The sequence below is a fragment of the Heterodontus francisci genome, chromosome 1 (assembly GCF_036365525.1).
Source record: "Heterodontus francisci isolate sHetFra1 chromosome 1, sHetFra1.hap1, whole genome shotgun sequence".
Classification (NCBI taxonomy): Eukaryota; Metazoa; Chordata; class Chondrichthyes; order Heterodontiformes; family Heterodontidae; genus Heterodontus; species Heterodontus francisci.
In genome coordinates this window covers 168,663,440-168,670,245 of record NC_090371.1, presented here as the reverse complement: position 1 = coordinate 168,670,245, position 6,806 = coordinate 168,663,440, and positions in this window count along the sequence as shown.

Genomic DNA, 6,806 nt, shown 5'->3' with positions numbered 1-6,806 from the left:
GAATTTAGAATACAGATGGAGAGTGTGAAGATAAAATCCAATACCAGGGTCCTGTGCTTGAACAAGGGGGACTACAATAGAATGAGGGAGGACTTGGCTAAAGTAGACTGGAAACAAAGATTTTACGGTGGGGCAGTGGAGGACTTTCCAAGCAATTCTTCAAAGTGCTCAGCAAAAGTATATTCCAGTGAAAAGGAAGGACTGGAAGAAAAGGGGTAATCTGCCATGGGTGTCTAAGGAAATAAGGGAGGCTATCAAATTGAAAGAGAAGGCATACAAAGTGGCCAAAAGCAGCATGAAACTAGAAGATTGTGAAAACTTTAAAGGTCAACAGAAAGCTACAAAAAGAGCTATAAAGAAAAGTAAGATAGAGCATGAGGAAAAAACTAGCGCAGAATATAAAGACATAGCAAAAGTTTCTATAAATATATAAAATGAAAAAGAGTGTCTAAAGTAAACGTCGGTCCTTCAGAGGATGAGAAGGGGAATTTAGTTATGGGATATGATGAAATGGCCGAGCATTGAACAGGTATTTTGTATCGGTTTTCACAGTGGAGGACATTAATAACATGCCAGTAATTGACAAAGTGACGAACGTAGGTGAGGACCTGGAAACCATCATTACGGAAGAGGTAGTGTTGGGCAAGCTAATGGAGCTAAGGATTGATAGGTCTCCTGGCCCTGATGGAATGCATCCCAGGGTACTAAAAGAGATGGCGGGAGAAATAGCAGGTGCACTGACGGTAATTTTCCAAAATTCGCTGGACTCTGGGGTAGTCCCAGCTGATTGGAAAACAGCAGATGTGATGCCACTGTTTAAAAAGGGAGGTAGACAAAAGATGGGGAATTATAGACCGGCTAGCTTAAACCTCTGTAGTGGGGAAGATGCTTGAGTCTATTATCAAGGAAGAAATAGCAGGGCATCTCGACAGAAATTGTCCCGTTGGGCAGACGCAGCATAGGTTCATGAAGGGCAGGTCATGCTTGACAAATCTTTTGGAATTCTATGATGACATTACGAGCAAGGTGGACAATGGGGACCCAGTGGACGTGGTGTACCTAGATTTCCAAAAGGCCTTCGACAAGGTGCAGCACAAGAGGCTGCTGCATAAGATAAGGATGCATGGCGTTAGGGGTAAAGTATTAGCATGGATAGAGGATTGGTTGACTAACAGGAAGCAGAGAGTGGGGATAAATGAGTGCTATTCTGGGTGGCAATCAGTCACTAGTGGTGTGCCTCAGGGATCGGTGTTGGGACTGCAATTATTTACAATTTACATAGATGATTTGGAGTTGGGGACCACGTGTAGGGTGTCAAAGTTTGCAGATGACACTAAGATGAGTGGCAGAGCAAAGTGTGCAGATAACTGTGAAACTTTGCAGAGGAACATAGATACATTGAGTGAGTGGGCAAAGGTCTGGCAGATGGAATACAATGTTAATAAATGTGAAGTCATTCATTTCGGTAGGAGTAACAGTAAAAAGGATTATTACTTGAATGGTAAAAAGTTGCAGCATGCTGCTATGCAGAGGGACCTAGGTGTCCTTGTGCATGAATCGCAGAAGGTTGGTCTGCAGGTACAGCAAGTAATTAGGAAGGCAAATGGAATTTTGGCCTTTTATTGCTAAAGGGATTGAGTTTAAAAGCAGAGAAGTTATGTTGCAGCTGTATAAGGTACTGGTGAGGCCGCACCTGGAGTACTGTGTGCAGTTTTGTTCTCCTTACTTGAGAAAGGATATACTGGCACTGGAGAGGGTGCAGAGGAGGTTCACTAGGTTGATTCCGGAGTTGAGGGGGTTGGCTTATGAGGAGAGACTGAGTAGATTGGGATTATATTCATTGGAGTTCAGAAGAATGAGGGGGGATCTTGTAGAAACACATAAAATCATGAAGGGAATAGATAAGATACAAGTAGAGAGGATGTTTCCACTGGCAGGTGAAGCTAGGACAAGAGGGCATAGCCTCAAGATTAGAGGGAGCAGATTTAGGACTGAATTAAGAAGGAACTTCTTCACCCAGAGGGTTGTTAATCTATGGAATTCCTTGCCCAGTGAAGTAGTTGACGCTTCTTCAGTAAACGTCTTTAAAGCTAAGGTAGATATCTTTTTGAACAATAAAGGAATTAAGGGATACGGTGGGAGCGCGGGTAAGTGGATCTGAGTCCACGAAAAGATCAGCCATGATCTTATTGAATGGCAGAGCAGGCTCGAGGGGCCGGACGGCCTACTCCTGATCCTAGTTCTTATGATCGTATGATACAAGGTGTTCAGGAAAGACAGAGGAGGGGTGGCAGTGCTGGAGAAAAAGGATGTCCTAAGGTGTTGACAATCAATTTTGCTAGAGCTAAGCAACAAAAAAGGTGTGGTTACATTGCTCAGTGTTGTTTATAGGCTGCATATTGTCTATATGCAAAGGACATGGGGGAACAAATTTGTGAGGAAATTAGAGAGATGCAAAAATTATAGGGTAGTTATAATGGGGGACTTTAATTTTACAAACATAGACTGGGATAATAGTGTGAGGGGCAAGAGTTCCAAGAGTGCGTTCAGGAAAATTTTCTACAATATGTTGCTCGTCCAATGAGAGGCACTGCTGGACCTGGTTCTTTGGAATGAGGTGGGCCAACTGGATCAAGTATCAGTAGGGCATTTAGGGGACAGTGATCATTGTATCAAGGTTTAGGCTGACTATGGAATAATTAACTGGGGGAAGGCCAACTTCAATGGGGTAAGAATGGAGCTGGGGTGAATAAATTGGAGTCAAAAGTTGGCAGGCAAACTGGTAGATGAACAATGGGCTGCCTTCAAAGAAGAGATAGTTTAGGCACAGTCAAAGTATGTTCCCTCAAAGGGAAAAAGTACAGCAAACAAATCTAGAGCTCCCCGGATGACCAGAGAGGTGGGTTAATTAAAGAAACCCAGCAAGATTTTCTGAAGGGAAAATCATGTTTAACTTGCTGGAGTTTTCTGAAGCAGTGACAGAAGGTTGATGAGGGTAATGCTGTTGAAGTGGTGTACATGGACTTGCAAAAGGCATTTGATACAGTATTGCACAACGGACTTGTGAGCAAAGTTGTATCTCATGGAATAAATGGGACAGTAGCAACATGGATATGGAATTGGCTGAGTGACAGGAAACAGTCATGGTTAATGGATGTTTTTTGGGCTGGAGGAAGCTTTGTAGTGGAGTTCCCCAGGGGTCAGTGTTGGGACCCTTGCTTTTTCTGATGCATATTAATAACCCAGACCTTGGTTTACAGGGCACAGTTTCAAAGTTTACAGTTGATGCGAAATTTACTATGAGGATAGTGTAGAATTTCAAAAGGACATAGACAAGTTGGTTGAATTTGGCGGACAGGTGGCAGATGAAGTTCAATGCGGAGAAATGTGAAGTGATACATTTTGGTAGGAAGAACATGGAGCAATAATATAAAATAAAGGGCACAATTTTAAAGGAGGTGCAGGAACAGAGGGGCCTGGGTGTATATGTGCATATGTCATTGAAGGTGGCAGGACAGGTTGAGAGCAGTTAATAAAGCATATAGTATCCTGTGCTTTATTAATAGGGGCATAGAGTATAAGAGCAAGGAGGTTATGTTGAACTTGTATAAGACACTAGTTTGGCCTCAGCATGAGTATTGCGTCCATTGTGGGCATTGCACTTTGGAAATATGTGAAGGCATTAGAGAGGGTGCAGAAAAGATTCACGAGAATGGTTCCAAGGATGAGGAACTTCAGTTATGAAGATAGGTTGGAGAAGTTGCGACTGTTCCTTGGAGAAGAGAAGATTGAGAGGAGATTTGATAGAGGTGTTCAAAATCATGAGGGATCTGATCAGACTAGTTAGGGAGAAACTTCCCACTCGTGAAAGGATCGAGAACAAGAGGGCACAGATTTAAAGTAATTGGTTGAAAAAAGCAAAAGTGGCATGAGGAAAAACTTTTTCACGCAGAAAGTGGTTAAGGTCTGGTTTGCACTGCCTTTGAGAGTGGTAGAGGCAGCTTCAAATGAAGCATTCCAAAGGGAACTAGATTGTTATATGAAAAGGAAGAATGAGAAAGAATACGGGGAGAAGGCAGCAGAGTGGCATCAGGTGAAATGCTCATGAGGAGAGCCGGTGCAGACACGATAGGCTGAATTGCCTCCTGCGCTGTAACAATTCTGTGATTCTGTGATATTGCTTCATTTTCTGGTGTGTGTATGTTTATAATCCTGGTCTTGTGTTTTTGACTTGTGGACTAGCTGGCAGCTGCATTTGTTGATTAGGCGTTATTCCTGGATATAGATTTGTTCACTTTTTTGAGTAAACTGTTGTAACTTGAATTTCAATTGTATGATTTAACGTGATTTCTTGCAGTGAGAGAAGAACATAAGAAATAGGAGCAGGAGTAGGCTGCTGCTGGTTCCTAAAAAATTCCCAATCCTCTGGCCTATCGCTAGTTTTCGCCACTTTGTATGCCTTAGTTTTTGATTGGATACTGTCCTTGACTGCCTTTGTTAACCACGGGTGGTTCATCCTGCTCATCGAGTCCTTCTTTTGACTGGGATAAATTTTTGCTGAGCGTTATGAAATATCTGCTTAAATGTCTGCCACTGCTCATCCACTGACCTTCCCCTTAGTCTATTTTCCCAGCCCACTTTAGACAACTCTTTCTTCATACCTCTGTAATTGCCCTTGTTTAAGCTGAGGACACTGGTTTGAGATCCGAGTTACTCGCCTTCAAACTGAATTTGAAATTCTACCATATTGTAATCGCTACCGCCTAGAGGATCATTAACTACAATATTTCTTATTAATCCTGCCTCATTACACATTACTAGATCTAAAATAGCCTGTTCCCGGGTAGGTTCTGCAATATACCATGGGATCCAGGGCAATTTGGCAAATTGGATCCAAAATTGGTTTAGTGGCAGGAGGCAAAGGGTAATGGTTGAGGGCTGTTTTTGCAAGTGGAAGCCTGTGACCAGTGGTGTACCACAGGGATCGGTGCTGGGACCCTTGCTGTTTGTAGTGTACATTAATTATTTAGATATGAATATAGGAGATATGATCAGTAAGTTCGCAGATGACTTGAAAATTGGTGGTGTTGTAAATAGTGAGGAGGAAATCCTTATTACAGGGAGATATAGATGGGCGGAGCAGTGGCAAATGGAATTTAATCCTGAGAAGTGTGAGGTTATGCATTTTGGGAGGACTAACAAGGCAAGGGAATATACAATGGATGGTAGGACCCTTGGAAGTACAGAAAGTCAGAAGGACCTTGGTGTACTTGTCCATAGATCACTGAAGGCAGCAACACAGGTAGATAAGGTGGTTAGGAAGGCATATGGGATACTTGCCTTTCTTAGCCGAGGCATAGAATATAAGAGGAGGGAGGTTATGATGGAGCTAAATAAAATGCTGGTTAGGCCACAGCTGCAGTACTGCGTACAGTTCTGGTCACCACACTATAGGAAGGATGTGATTGCACTGGAGAGGGTGCAGAGGAGATTCACCAGGATGTTGCCTGGGCTGGAGCATTTTAGCTACGAAGACAGACTGAAAAGGCTAGGGTTGTTTTCCTTGGAGCAGAGAAGGCTGAGGGGGGACATGATTGAGGTGTACAAGATTATGAGGGGCATTGATAGGTTAGATAGGAAGAAACCTTTTCCCTTAGCGGAGGGGTCAAGAACCAGGGGGTGTAGATTTAGGGTAAGGAGCAGGAGGTTTAGAGGGGATTTGAGGAAGCATTTTATCACCCAGAGGGTGGTTGGAATCTGGAACGCACTGCCTGAAGGGGTGGTGGAGGCAGGAACCCTCACAACATTTAAGAAGTATTTAGATGAGCACTTGAAACACCACAGCATACAAGGCTACGGGCCAAGTGCAGGAATATGGGATTAGAATAGTTGGGTGCTGTATGGCCGGCACAGACATGATGGACCGAAGGGCCTGTTTCTGTGTTGTATAACTCTATGACTCTATATTGCTCTAATTAACAATCCCTGATGCACTCTACAAATTCGTCTTCCATGTTACTTCTGATTTGTCCAGTCAATATGCAAATTAAAATCACCCATGGCAATAGTAGCGCCCTTCATATACACCTCCATTATTTCCTGATTTATACTTTGTCCTACAGTGAGGCAACTCTTCGGGGGCCTATAGACAACTCCCACCCGTGACTTCTTCCCCTTGCTATTCCTTATTTTCATCCAAACTGATTCCAGATCACGATCTATTGCACCTATATCACTACTCATCACTGCACTGATACGATCCCTTATCAACAAAGCTACCCCACCTTCTTTTCCTTTTTACCTATTTTACCGGAACGTCGAATACCCTTGAATATTGAGTTCCCAGTCTTGGTCACCCTGCAACCACGTCTCTGTAATAGCTATCTAGTCATATTCATCTATTTCTATTGGTGCCGTCAACTCATCTATCTTGTTACAAATGCAGCGTACGTTCAGATAAAGAGCCTTAAGCTTTGACTTTTTACCATTATTACTCATTCTGGTTCTAATTTCTGCTGCACTCTTCTGCTTATATTTTCTACCCCATCCTGTCACACTTTGGTTACCGTTCGCCTCTGCACTGCCCTGCCCCTCTGCTCTCCCGTTTCTTTTTGATTTTTTAAACTTCCCTTCAATTGAACTCTCCCCCCCCATTAATTAATTTAAAGTCCTTTCTACAACCCTAGTTATACCATTCGCCAGGACACTGTTCCCAGCATGGTTGAAATGAAGCCCATCCCAATGGAACAGCTCTCTCCTTCCCCAGTCCTGGTGCCAGTGCCCCATGAATCAGAACCCATTTCTCC